General features: G+C 36.1%; 1 protein-coding gene across 4 annotated transcripts in view; it reads left to right on the top strand.

Moving 5' to 3' along the window:
* Window positions 1-323: 323 nt before the first annotated feature.
* Window positions 324-15,322, top strand: part of LOC124721250 (regulator of nonsense transcripts 2-like) — a 221,586-nt gene continuing 206,587 nt past the window's right edge. The window contains exons 1-3 of one of the 4 annotated variants that reach the window (XM_047246116.1): window positions 331-439; window positions 1,823-1,868; window positions 10,978-11,105. The gene's annotated coding sequence lies outside the window, so the exon portion shown is untranslated. Of the gene's footprint in view, window positions 440-1,822; window positions 1,869-10,977; window positions 11,106-15,322 lie in introns of all 4 variants that reach the window. The other 3 variants (XM_047246115.1, XM_047246117.1, XM_047246118.1) reach the window with 3 other exon arrangements.

Genomic DNA, 15,322 nt, shown 5'->3' with positions numbered 1-15,322 from the left:
CAGTTAATTCTGTAAAAAGTCTTAGTTAACGGTGGGTGAAGAGAAACAAAAATTATTTTGTTTCTGTTGTGTGTTACCTGGAGGCAAAGAATTGTGGACAACATTTGGCTCTATGGATCTAAAGTATTTAAATGGATGAATTAAGAAGCATGAAGAAAGTAGAAAATGCTTGTAAATACAAAATGTTTGGCACATTTAACATTGCTGCTCAGATTGATTCAGTGTATAAAATGTCGGTTCAGAAATATAATGAATTAGTTACCAAGAAAGAGATGTCACAGTATGTGCGCTCAGCGCTTGTTGACCATCTTTGACTTACTTCTGTTTAGTGTTTGGTGTTTGACTGTTTGGTTTGATCAAGACGAAAACAGTCGTGTGAAGTTTGTATTGGAATGTTTGTAGTTACGCATGTGAGAAGCATTCGTGTTATTAAAGACTGGTAAGTGTAGATGTGGAGTACTGAATTCGTTACGATTGCCGTAATCGTAGTGTACTCACTTAATGTATCAAACAACTTGCGGCGTGGGAGAATGCTGTCCAAACATAATTTTGTGTTTTGCCCATATGCGCAGAGAGAGCAAGTCGCTTCTTGTAGTGGCTTGGAAAAAACGAACACGGCATATTTGCCAAGCCTGCGTAGAAACCTCTGTTGTGTAGATACTTTGTTGTATACTGCATGGTCACAGTACGTACAGTTTTCTTTAAAATCGCATAGTTGGAAGTTCGTTGTAGTATTCACGAAATCATGAAAGGTGCTAATTTGTAAAATAGTTTGGAGATCGCCAGAAGATATCCAATGCAATCAGCAATTCACTAGTTCGAATACATTGTAGTTTTACACAGCCCTGAAAGTATCTTTGATGAAATACACCCTTATTGACAGTCACAGAGTACCACATTGTGCAATGTTAAGTAATGTTAGGTGGTTAAATGTGCCATTTATACATTTCGTGTATTACAGTACTGGATTAGTCATTTTAACGGAAAACTTTCTGTTTTTTCAGTAATATTTTCTCCGTTGTGTTACAATGTTATCAGTCTAGAAGAAAGTTAAATGCAAGAAAGTAGTAAACGTAAACTTCGCTAAAGTGTTTTCGAAATTGTGCAATTACTATGTAATTTGAAGTGGTGAACTGCGTAAAATCCATCCCACTATTACATTTTTGATCGGACCCGCAGGAAATGCATACTTCATATTAATCACCATGTAGCACAGGTGATTGATCAGGTTGTTCCATATTGTTTTTACTCGGGATAAAACCAACTTGGAAGAAATATATTTCCTCCCCTCCTCCTTTCTCAGAATTAAATGAAATTGTCCTTTACATATAGTGTAAACCAGGTATAAAAGACCTGCAGATTTACATTTACCTTGATCCAGTTCGCTATCATCAAGGGAACCATCTTACATCTCAACATTTGTGATTCTACGTAATGCAAAGAGAACTTTCTAAGATAAAAATGTTGTTTGACTTTTGTTATATGCGGTCAAATATTTATAATAGAAACTTTGTTCTGACTTTTAAGTAGCTTGCCGTCCATTCGGTAAGAATAGTTGCTTGATCAATGTAATTAAATTTTCCTTAGGTGGTGTGGAAAATAGACTAAATAATCAAAACATCCGCACGTTTCTATTTTTGAAGTTCTTAAAGTGCAAGTCAGAAGTAAACAAAAATGACATGTACTTGGTGCTAATGCTGCACTTGTTGCTAAGTCTTATGTGAAAATTTTCATTATAAATATTGAATTACGGTATATTGTTACTCACCACACTGAGCAGCAGATGGGCACATTTAAAAGTAGACTGTTGGGTATTTTTCAGCTATTGGAGAAAGTCCATCAGATGAATAAACTTTCACACCAATGTGGTGAGTAGCAATCTTATCCTAATTCCTACTATCCCAAATTTTCCATTATTTATTTTCAGATGTTGTTAGTTTCCATATTTAAACACGTTCTCATATCTGTGGTGTCACAGGAGAGACCACATTTACTTTGTTTCAGTGACAACACAAACAAATTTACATAAGTATCGTTTTTAATAACATAAGTTGTATGCACCCTTATTTTTTTACATCTTCCACCATGTAAAGCAAGTGAAAATATTTTATCATATAGTCACAACATTGGTGCAACTAAGAGAAAAGTGATGCAATCGTTCAGTTCGCAGTACAATGTATGTGAACAGCGGTAGCCCGCTGATGCTGTCCTTGGATAACAAATCATTTGTAAAACTGCTAACTCAGCATCAAACCAACCGAATGTAATGGAAAATATATAAATAAGGAAGAGTACACCTGTACTTTTTGCTTCTGATCAGCTACTGGAATTTTTCAGAACCATTAAATATACAGGTTGATTTAAAGTGTGATGGTGACATCTAGTTGTGGAGAAAGTAGATGCTGGATTGAATTTCAGTGGAAGAACGCCAAGAATCCACGAAGGGTGTTGCTTGCGTAACTTTTGCCTGTTGTTGTTGTTATTATTGGTCTGTATTTAAGCATATAACTGCTACTGGCGCCATTTCATTTACATACATACATCCGCAAATTATGACGAAGATATGACAATTACCATCATAATGTAATAAACACTGACACACATTAAAATTATAATTATAAATCCATCTGTTTGTGACTGTTTTTGATTTTCTTAAGTCAGGCAGCTGGATGTCAACCTGCTGTTTTTAATATGTGTGATGTTGAAGAACAGACTGTTAATATTTATGGTTTTGTTGATTGTCCTTTGTGTTCACAGAACAGTGTTGAATGCTGAGGAATATAACTGTTGATATTTTCGGATTTTTTTGGAATATGAGGTATAAAACTCTAAAGATACTTAAATTTTTTTGCCCCCAGATGAATCTCTGTGTAACAGTTTTTCCCATGCATTGTGCTACTGGATTAATGTGATATTGGTACACTTACCTTTTGCTGCACACTCTATATAACTTAGTAGGAGTGCAGTTATGTTTTTACATGTCCTACACGGCTTAAATATGCCTAAAATGAAAATGTCGCTTCAGAACTAAAATTTGGAGAGACCATATTGGTTGCAGTTACTGTGGAATGTAACAGGAAAGATGTTCTTGACAAACTGGTACATTGATGTGACGGAGAATATAATTGATCAACTGGAGATTAGCAAGGAGAAAATGTAAAGAGTAGCCTAAAGTACAGTGATCAAAATTAATGTGGTGAGTTGGAGGTGGCTAATGGAAATGAGCATTTGGTGTCATTGGCCGGGAGGCCCCTTACAGGGCAGGTCCGGCCGCCTTGGTGCAGGTCGTATTACATTCGACGCCACATTGAGTGACCTGCGTGCTGGATGGGGATGAAATGATCATGAAGATGACCCGGGCCCCTTAGGACGGCAGTCCGTCACGCTGGCCATTCAGTTGTTGGGGCGGATGAGGTGATTAATGAAGTTTAAAAAGTAATGTTACAATAAAAGGCCAAAACAATAAGAAAGGAGACTCTTTTTGTTGAAACGTATACTGGAATGATGACAGTCTGTAAAGTAGTGAAATGTGAATGGAATGAGTAAATTATTTGAGGAACTATATGGGACATTGTACGGAGTAACAAAAAGTTAATACCAGATAGATGTCGGGATTGCCGAAAGTTCAGTGTCCACCCTTCCTCTTGGACCTGTGATGTCATCCAGATGGCAGACACCCATATTTCAGGTGTACACAGTATAGCATCCACATCACTTATTACACCAGTAAAAAGCACAAATGACAGGTGAAATATATAACTCTAGCAATAAAATGAAACTAACAGGACAACCATGGGAAGTACATGGTTTTAGGTGGGGTCTGACCAATTATATGACAACAAGAAACACAGTATCATTCCAAAACAAATATTAACTGAAAAATGGTGCCCTCAAAATTCTCAACAATCGACCAAACCAATAGAATGCAAAAAACACACCATTGGTATCTAAATTTTGCTTGTCTTATATAGCTCAAACAAAGCTAGTGATACCAGCAACCCACACACAAATCAAATATCGTGTACTGCAAATTTCACTTGACCAGAGTTGCCACTGGATGAACCCCTTTCCATTCTTAACTTTCCCAAACTGAGATCCATGGATTTGTCCAAAACACCAACAGTGCAAATTACACAATATCCCGCAAGGCCAATCTAGATTGCATGAACCAGGAACCTCTCCTAATTGATCTCCAAACATTATCTCATTGACACCTCCACATATACAGATCCATGATTCAAGAAGGCGGAAGGGTAGTTAACTTCATCAGGTCCCCAAACTGTCAGCACCTAACACACCCAGTGAGCAAACCAAATAACTGTAATAGCTGTGTCACACCAGCCATATCATCCCCCATGGCAGCCACTAATGACTCACTATTAAATTTAACTGTTGGATCCATTCCTAGAAACAAACAACAAACACACATAATTAAATGTAACAAATTATCAAATTTCAAACTGCAAACTTAAAGCTAATAAACTGAAGACAAATTGGTAGTCAATAACTGCTGAAATTAAAAATTACTCACTGACCAACCAACAGCTACCTCCAAAAACACAATATACAACACCAGAAAAATCCAATGCGATTCTACGATTACTCAGAAACAAATTAGAAAATCAAATATCAAACACCAAGAGTGCATGACCACTTACTCACACTCTTCAAATGCCATCAATTTTAAACATGCTGTACCTCCGTGACATCACACAACACAGTTATGTCACAGGTCAGAACCCACAGGTTGAATCACGGGTGTCAGGTGACCCGATGCCTGGAGGAAAAACATATACGCTGGAGTAAATTTCTACCTGTGTGTGCTGTGAAAGGTTGGAACAGTCAGGAAATATGTTACAGCACAATGAGTGTCCACTGTATATTGATTTTGTCTCTACTTGATCTCAAAACTTTGTGGGAATAGTATGGTACACGGAGTTTGTATATGAGATACGACATACGTCTAACAATTATTAAATCTTCTAAGGGTCATTCCATGTCAAGTCACCCAGGCCTAGACACCAACCATGTCAGATTTTGATGAAACTTGGTACAATTACTTCTTTTATCATCCTGAAAGCACTTGTAAAATTATTTTGCTCTATCTCTTATATATATATATATATATATATATATATATATATATATATATATATATATATATATATATATTTTTTTTTTTTTTTTTTTTTTTATAAATTTTTAAAGTTTTCAGATTTGGCGTTGTTTCAGCAGTCAGAAATCGTAACTTACACGTGTCCTCACAACTAAAAAAAATTTTATATTAAAGAATACTCAAGATATCAGTATGAAATTTTGGAATAAGTTTGTGTATTGTATTTAAATGTTAAAAAAATTACCATAAAGATGTATTAAAATCTTCCAAATGAAAAAAATTTACAAGTTCCTTTTTTTAGCTAACGGATGTTTAGTTTTACAAAACTGCAATATCTAGAGTCTCAGACCTGATGATAGAAGGCTCAAATTTGTTTTAAAATACTCTTAATTGTATAGGCTATTAGATGAAAGAAAAATTATGTTGACTTTTTATCCTGTTTAATAGTTATCTAATTTTTAAAATAATACTAATTATATTTTAAAAATAAAAAGTACCAAGTGACTTAGACACCGAAAATAAGTTTTTGTCTTCTTGGAGTAACAATGTACGCTTGGATTTTGTTTTGTTACTCCTGTGTTTTGAAGTAAAAAATTATTACAGTGTGAAATAGTGCTTGGATAGTATTTTATTAAGTTTATTCAAACTTTCAGTAAGTACTGTTACTTAGTTTACAGAGATTCTTTTCCAATATCCTATAAAAGTAACCAGAACAGTAATCAGACCAAAAGTGAAATCAGTATGTCAGAGATTCAAACCTGTAGCGTAGGGTTATTTAAAAAATCTGACTGTTTTCAAACAACCTACACACCTTCAAAAAAGTTACAACCGGTATCTGAATTGAGTGAGGAAGAAAAAGATTTGATCCACTTACGATCTGGAATTAATCTGTGTGAATTTAAGAATATATGTCCACACCACAGCTACTACTTTTTAAAGGTTTTTGAAAAGTATCAAACAACATGTGTAGACCCACTAAAAAAAAACACAAAAAGCCCATCAAAAAATCGTTGAGAAGTGTAGGCTTGGATCTTTCTAAACAATTACTGACAAATATTAGCATAAAACCTGGACAAAAGCTTTGCTCAACATGCCGTAACTTTTGTGAGGAAAAAATTAAGAGCTGAAGTCAATGAAAGTGAAACAGATGATGAAGTCATGGTTGAATTAGAATCATTGGAATCCAGAAATGAATCCCTCGTACAAACAAACATTGCTCTTGATAATTTAGGTTTAACACCGATAAAGCTTCATGGCTTGTCAGAACAAAGTAAAGGGTCCTATTTTAAAAGGAAGGTTAGCAGTATTGAAAAGACTGCAAAAAAAGGCGGTTTCAAAAGCATTAAAATATGATGCACCAAGTTCTGATGATGACGAAGAAGATACAAGTGTGGTTGAGAAAGCAAAGGATTTTGATGTAATGATTTCTCTTATGAAAGAGAGGATTTCATCTGTTGGGAGGTCTAGAAAAATCCAGATTCTGACCTTGGCTCCAGATTCTTGGAGTCGAAGTAAAGTGATGAAAGAATTTAATGTAAGTGAGTACATGGTGCGACAAGCCAGAAAGCTAAAATCTGAAAAGGATATTTTGGAAACTTCTGGTCCAAAAAAAGGTAAAACTCTTTCTGAAAATACAGTAAGACTTGTAACAGATTTTTGTGAAAAGGATGACAGTTCCAGAGTGCTTCCTGGAACAAAAGACAAAGTAAGTGTTCAAAAAAATGTGTACATGCAAAAAAGACTCATTTTGTGTAACTTGAGAGAACTCTATTATTCTTTCAAATGGAAGAATCCCGAGGTAGAAGTAGGATTTTCAATATTTTGTTTCTAAATGGTGTATCCTTGCTGGTGCTGCAGGCACACACACTGTATGTGTATGCAGTATCCACCAGAATGTTAAACTATTACTGGATGCTGTGAAAATTGAAGAATCTTATAAAGACCTAATTAAGATGCTTGTGTGCAACACGGAAAACCAAAACTGCATGCTACATCATTGCGACAGCTGTCCTGCAAATACTGCACTAACTGAGTACTTAACTGAAAAACTAAGTGAAGATTATTATTTAGAAGAAGAAATTGTAATCAGTCAGTGGGTTAACACAGACAGGGCAGAAATGATCAAACAGTCTATCAGTGTTGAAGACTACATTTCTTTATTGGTTAGGTCATTGGAGAAAGCTCACCCCGCACTCGTTTATAGCAAAATCCCAATCAGCAGCCTTTAAAAGATTGAAAGAAGACCCACCACCCAAAACAGCAATTATTGTGATGGATTTCAGTGAAAATTATTCCTTTGTTATACAAAATGAGATCCAAAGTTACCACTGGGATAGAGGTGGTTGTACTCTACACCCAGTTGGAGTTTTTCTAAGAAATGAGGAAAACAATGTTTTTGTTTCCAACCACTGTTTTATTAGTGATGACCAAGAACATGACACTGGTTTTGTTAACTTTGTATAAAAAGAAATTACAAAGTGGCTGTCATTACATCATACTGCATTGACTCAGTTCACTACTTTACGGATGGTTGTGCTGGGCAGTAAAAATATAGAAACAGTTTTAAAAATCTGACTGAACACTTGAGAGACTTTAATTTGAAGGCCCAACACACTTTTTTTGCAACAAGTCATGGGAAGTCAATTTGTGATGGCCTAGGAGGAACTATTAAAAGAATTTTGAGGAAAGGCAGTCTACAGCTTTCAGACGAAGAACAAATAATGACAGCAATCGATGTGTACAAGTTTTGTGGAAAAAAAAAATATTGAAAACATTCATTTCCACTTTATTGACAAAAAAGAAGCTGATTTGCTACGGTTAAAACTGGAAAAACATTTTTCAGCAACCCAAACCATTCCTGGAACAAGAAGTTTTCATAACTTCAAACCACTTAAAACAAACAACCTTGAAATTAGAAGGACTACAGATAGTGTAAAACCCTACTTAGTCTTTTCCCATTCTTCTTCTGATTGGGTTCGTGTTGAACCATCCATAAATAGCTATGTGGCTGCAAATTATGATGGTAACTGGTACTTTGGACTGGTAAAAACAATATTCAATGCTGATGATGAAGATGCAGAAATTCTATTTCTACATCCTTCAGGACCAGCTGCATCATTTTATTGGCCTGAAAGAGAAGATTCTTGCATAGTGCTTTTGGAGCACATAGTCTGTGTAGTAGACACGCCTCAATCAAGCGGCACTGGAAGAATTTATTACTTCAAAAAAGACTGTATCAAAAGAACTGAAAGCTCTTGGATGAAGTGGAAAAACAGTTTGAATCAGCATTAATGTTTACTAAAAAGACAAAATTACTCAAAAAATTCAATGTTTCAAGCAATCAGTTGGATTATACATAAGTGTCGTAAGTACACTATCTTTTTACATAATTCTAATGTAATCTACTATAATTAATAAACATGTTAAAAAGCTGTCATTATTTTTGTTTTATCAAGTAGCCTATATGTTTAAGAGTAAATTAAAACAAATTTGAGCATTCTATCAGGTCTGAGACTCTAGATATTGCAATTCTTATAAAACAAAACATCCGTTAAAAAAGAAAAAAGAAAAAAATACATATATTTTTTCATAGAAAATATTAATATATTTTAATAGTATCATTTTTATCTTCAAATATGTATAATAAATAAACTTGCTGCAAAAATTCATGATGTTATCTAAAAGAGTTTTTAAGACAAGCAATTTTAAAGTTTTGAATACAAATTAAATTTACCATTTCTGAAGGTTCGGAAAACACAAAACACAAAAACTTTAAAAATTTATAAAAAAAACTATAAGAGATACAGCAAAAAAAATTTGCAGGTGTTGTCAGGATGGTATTAGAACCATTTGAGCCAAATTTCATGAAAATCTAAGGAGGTGGGTGTAAAATTTATTTTTTATTGGGTGATTTGATATGGAATGACCCCTAATGAAGTGAGTGAGTTTGCTTAGGATGGTAGCAGTACGTTATTGCTACAGGATGCATTTTAGTATTTACTATTGATAAGCTTTTGTTAGATTAAAACATCTGCTAAATAAAATGATTTTAAGGATTTGTATTGCATCCTGAGAATATTGTAAAAATTTTATGAATGACCAAATCTGTTCTGTATGAAGTAGGAAGGAATTTATGCATTACAGAGTTTATATTAGTGTGTTGTAAGCCATTGAACTCCAGTTTAAAGGATTAATAAGCATTATATTGAGTTACATTTAAAGTTTAGGGTTTCATTACTTGGATTTATGTTAGTATTGTTCAAGGTCTGCTTGTCTGCTGTTAGTGACGGGATTATTGAGCTTGGTCATGGCAAAGATTTCGTGCAAAAATCCATGCAGGTATGGTGTATAGAGGTTTTTTTTCGCATTACAATAATAGTGATGACATTGTCAGTGTATGTGTGAAAAAATTCAATGCAAGCAGTCACATGTAACTTGAGTTATTATGGGGAAAGGAGTGTTTAAAATGGATGAAAATGATATGAAGCATAGATTTTGATAGCTGGGTTATAGTTACAAATTCGAATTGAAGTATCCCATTCAAAGTATTTGCAAGGAAATAGAAATCAACACGGAAAAATATGATGTGGGGTGGAAAAGGAGTGAAGATATTGGACTTGAGGAGAACGATTAAGTTTTTGGAGAAATTTACAGCTCAATTTGAACATCAGGGGTTTCACTTGTGAACTTCTACAAAATAGAAGCCATTAACTCCTTGACTCAAAGAAAGGTGACATAACTGAAAACTGTCTGTGTTCTCAGGGTCATCACGCAGTTGTGTATGATCTGTGAGCATTTAATTGGTGAAAATGAAGTATAAGAATGGGTGGATGATGCAAAATACTTAGCAGCTGAAGGTCCTTTGCATTAAGTAGCTAACGTAATGGCTAATAAAAGTGACATCAATCGTTCAAGGTATTATGGAGATGGGAATGGGTCTCCAGTAGAATCATTTTCTGTGATCTGGGAAGTGATGACTGCATTAACAGACAAGAGAAATTCCTTCATGTTATAGTTTAGCTGCACTCATTTAGTTATGAAACTGTTCTACTGTTCCGTGGCTGAGTGTAAAAATGGTCTGCTTGGGGGGAGATAGAGATAGATGGCTGTGAAACTGGACTTGCGTTCGGGAGGAGCATAATTCAAATTTTGATTTATATTTTCTGTGGTTTCCCTAATTTGATTGACACGAATGCAGGTTGGTTCCTTTAAAAAGGATATAGAAGATTTCTGCCCTCATTATGGTCCTATCCAATCTTGTGCTCTGTGCCTATGATCCCTTAGTCAGTGGGACTTTGAATCAGAATCATCCTTCCATTTTTCTTTTGTTAGTTTATGTAGTCATCAGACGCTTCAGGTCTTTCATACCAAACAGTAGCAGATAGAGGAAGAGATCAGGTGTGTATTGAGAGAATACTTAATAAAAAATATTGAGTTAGAAATACATTTATTGCCCTAAAATTGAATCCACAAATACACTAGCAATCACTCTAATGTCGTCACACTGCACACCTACAAACATTATTCATTAGTAGTGTTCTTAAGTAGTACTGCTCTGTGCAAACTCAATAAGAAATAGAGGGGTATGCTTCTTTTCCAAGTTTAGCAGATGTTCCAACAAATCTCTTTGTATATCATGCACAGATATATTTGTGACATTAGTACAGGCCAAAATAACTAGGTATATCATAGATCATGTGCCCGCTTCCTAATTTTAGATGCTGGCATGTGCAAAATTTGCCTGGCACACCCTCCTTTGATGTCATATGCCAACCCAATCACTGACATGACATTTCTTAAGCTAACCTCTTGTTGCAAGTTGAGCAAGTGCAGTTCATAATCCTTTATTCGTATAATTACAGTGGACCTTACAGAAAGAATGAAGGGAAAACCAGGTACATATGGCATTGGTAACTACTCTGCCTGACAAAAAGAGTGGAACGGTCAGAAGAGGAGGAGGAAACGAAATGAAACTTCGTGGATTTAGAAGGTATGTGATGTCATTTCAGTGATTACAAAGTTTATTCAAATATGCAAGGAACTTGGCAGTATGAGCCCACTTATCTTTATGAGATTGCATCCCATGTGGCCTGGATGCATGCCCCAATTTGGATGGGAAGGATATTGTAAAGCCATTGTATCCTCTTCCAAGGCAAGCTGACTGATAACTGTTGTAACTGGTTCCCAGTATCCCAAATACTGGCACCGGGACAGACTTGACATTGCAAATTGCTACCGGTACCATGTGTGTTCTGTCAGGATCAACCTTGCGATCTTGCTAACCACGGAGTACCTCGTCATCATGCAGACAGTTAGTAGAGACATGTGCTGTGTGAGACCTGTTGAGAAATGACTCCACAATACTGTAGCACTTCAGGACACAGGATATCTGCGATGTAGCATTGTGCCATCAGAGTTCCCGCTACCACTGCTGATCATGAATTGAAGTTGTATCTGATGGCTCCCCACACTGTGACACTGGAAGTAACATCACTGCCTCTCCATAACATTGTAAGAAAGAGACTTCTCTCCAGTTTGCCGCAACACTGTTCATCAACAGTCCTTGCCTCATGGACATGACACCGCACCAAACACAGCCATTTGTTTCATTTAATACTTCCTGGTTGACAGGCCATGGTTGATATGTAAAACTTTTCCCAAACATTTAATCCCAAGCTGCAGGAGATATCCTTGGAGGTGAAACGATGAACTGCAATCAGAATTCGAGTGAGTGCCAAATACCAGGAAGTAGAGAGACCACCAAAGCCCATAACGTGACACTGGCTATGGCACTATCTCTGATAGTGTCAACGTTCCTGATCAAAAGTAATCAATTGCCATTCTGTCGGTGCAGAGTCAACATCATATTTTATTTAATTCAGCACCTTATTCTTTTCTCTTAAAATTATGATGATGATCATAAATTTCAATAGCATCTCTATACATGCGCGAACGATAATGTGATGTTTTCATTATGTGAATTTTATTTCATGATTACCCTCTTGGTACACGTTTTGCTATGGCCAATTTATCTCTATGTCCTAGAGAGCAATTCTATTCATGTACAACTATGTGGGTGTTAACACTTCTTTTCGTCGTACCAACATAAACTAGTCCACAACTACAAGAAATTTTATATGCACCCAATGTAGCCAAAGGATGTCATATATCTTTTGCTGTTTTTAAATGTGTTTTATCTTCCTGGTTGGTATTAAAATAGTTTCAACTCAATACTGGCCCAACACTTCCCCAAGCAATTTGTAATCTTACTATTAAACAGAGGGAAAGCATTTCTGTTGGACTGACGTCGTTCCTCTTTGATTCTGATTCTCTTCCTAGGGGGAAGAGCTCAGTCTATCTCCTTATTTGAATAACCATTCTTTTTAAAGGTTGACAGTAGGTGGTTAGCCTCATCTTGTAAATAAAATGCTTCACAAATTTTGTTACCCTGACCACCAAGGTTTTTATTAAACGATTTTTATAAAATCTCCTTTTAGTGAATGGCAGGCTTAGTTTTCAGTTTTATTCCAGCAGGGGGCTTTTATCGCTCAATCTGAGGGTTTGTCCCTTTTGTGTGTTGCGTCTGGCCTTTGGCCTATGGTTTTAGATTGGGATTTTTAGTATGTCTCTTGGTGGTTGGCTTTTCCTTTTTTGTTTCCATGGTCGGCCAACCACTGTACAACTCTGTGTGCTTTTAATTCGTTGTTGTCTGGTCTTTGACTGTATCTTTCTTGCTCTGTGTTGTCTCTTGTTACCTCCATTGCTTGTTTTTATTCCTTGTGGGTTTTCATGGTTGTGGAAAAAGGGACTGATGACCTTTGTAGTCTGCTCCCTTCAACTCCCCCTCCCCCCCCCCCCTCCCACCCACAAACCATCCATCCTTTTAGTGTGGGGTGGTGGTTAGAGTCTTTGTGAACATAACGATCCGTACGCGTGCCTATTCTATACATCATGTGGCCCAATGTCGCTCCACTCATTTGATTACTAACACATCCAGAATTAAGTTACCCTTTACTCTTTGTATCCATAGGAAATTAGATTTTTTGATTGATACTATTAAGATGCACAAAGAAAGCATTCAACTCTTTTGTACCATGTGTCCATACTATGAAAGTATCATCATTGTAGCAATATCTCCTAGCTAGTCTTTCACTGGCAATATGCAGCATCAGTTGTTCAAAAGCCCACATAAACAAATTGGCCATAGGTGGACTAAGAGGATTACCCATAGCCACCGTATTAGCCTTTTCATAAACATCATTGTTGTATTGGAAACAGGTTGTAGTGAAGCAATGTCTGAATAACACCATTATATCAGTTGGAAAAATATTCGCTATGCATGATATAACTTTGTTAACTGACAGTGCCTCACCACAGCCTATTTCCAGAACAATGATTTCAAAAACTGATTGACAGGGTAGCTATGGGCAGTTCTTGTATCCAGCTGTGGCCAATTTGTTTATGCAGACTTTTGAACAACAGGCAATGCAGACTGCCAGTAAAGGATCAGCTAGGTGCTATCATGATGTTGTTGATGATTTCGTAGTATGGACACATATTGCAAAGGAGTTGGATGCCTTCTTGGTACGTATTGTGTTGGCTGCTATGGGAGTCAGCACCAACACAAACACGAAAGGAGAGAAGTTGCGATGGCCGGTGGAAAGAATCCAAAATGATCTATACATTAAACTTTCTAATTAACTCATTAAGCGCTGGAATTAATTTTTTAGTGATTTTTTTAAAAAAAATTGCATTATTATGGATGTAAAAGGCATGAATTGCACAACAGAGTTGTTTCGACGGAAGTAATTACCGCCATTAGCGAGATATTTGATGTTGCCATATGGCAACGCTAGGCGCTTTCACTACCTAAATTTATATGGATTACAACTTCAACTAAAATAAGTAGGTTATTGAAATTTGTTATTACATATACAAGTTTTGTGCAAATTTATTATTCAGTCTTCATCATACAATTGATACTTTATAACAAAGTACAATTAATAATCAAAAATCAAACCTTGAACTTGGCATTACTTTACATGAAATGGAATAAAACACTCAGTACACAATCCCACATTACACTTCGAACGCATTGTTCTCAGAATAGATTTACAGTCCTTGCGTGCACACCTTTTCTTCTTCTTTCCTTCTGTGTGCTAGACGAGGTGGTCAGTCTTATCAAACCTAATTGAATCTGATACGGCTGTCGGAACATGCCCTTGATGCAGATGGTCTCCTGGCTCCTTTTGGTAAAGCATAGTGTCTTTGCAAGTACATTGCTGCTACTTCTCTCTTGAAATCAAGCTGAGAAATAGTTTGGTTTCTTGCTTTATTATGCAGAGTCCAACTGTTTTATATGGCGACATCTAACATCCATGTAAAGAGACACCAGTACCATTTCTTGCTTCTTATTGCAATGCAATAGCATGCTAGATTCTGATCCATCTGATCAGTACCTCCCATATATGTATTATATTTTGCTACCAGTTTTGGTCTGGGAATCATTATATTTTGCTTTTTTAGTTGCGAGAATCTCGTGACTTGGTCAACTTCTTGTGCACCACATGAAGAAGAAATCATTGTGGCAACTGAGTTGTCCAGCCACCACACATACAATAATCCATCATTCTTCTCTATTCGGATCTTGGGGCTCAACAAACACATCACCTTCAATATCGTCATTATAAAGAATCTCCAGCGCCTCAGCAAGCGAGAAACCTCTTCTAAAACAAAAAGAGAAAATTTGTCCTTTTACTGAGTACAAGTGCGCAGTGATGCCATATGGCAACACCGACGTTCAAACGGCCTAAATGAACGTAATTTATTTCACAGCAAGCAGTAACCTCCAGAGAATATATATTTGAGTATTTAAAGCACAACCATACTAAAAAAACAAATTATAAATTGTGAGTTACTGTGTAAAACATACTTACTCGAACTTATACTCCATTTTTCTTCGTCATTCAGCAAATGACGACTTCCAGCACTGCTTACGCCGCAGAATTTAAATGTATTGTTAAAACTGTTGCATTGTAGTGATCTTTACAGTCGTGCGGAACGGAATCCAGTGCTGCCAAGACTCTCGCTTCGTTGATGTCGTGGAATCAACGATTTTAAAAAAGTGTTACAAACGTTGCCATATGGCAACGCACGTCGCTAATGGGTTAATAGGGCACTTCATTTCTAAAAACAAAACATAATGTA

Source organism: Schistocerca piceifrons, chromosome X (genome assembly GCF_021461385.2).
Source record: "Schistocerca piceifrons isolate TAMUIC-IGC-003096 chromosome X, iqSchPice1.1, whole genome shotgun sequence".
In the NCBI taxonomy this organism is placed as follows: Eukaryota; Metazoa; Arthropoda; class Insecta; order Orthoptera; family Acrididae; genus Schistocerca; species Schistocerca piceifrons.
Note: the sequence above shows the minus strand (reverse complement) of the source record. Positions and strands in the feature narration are given on the sequence as shown.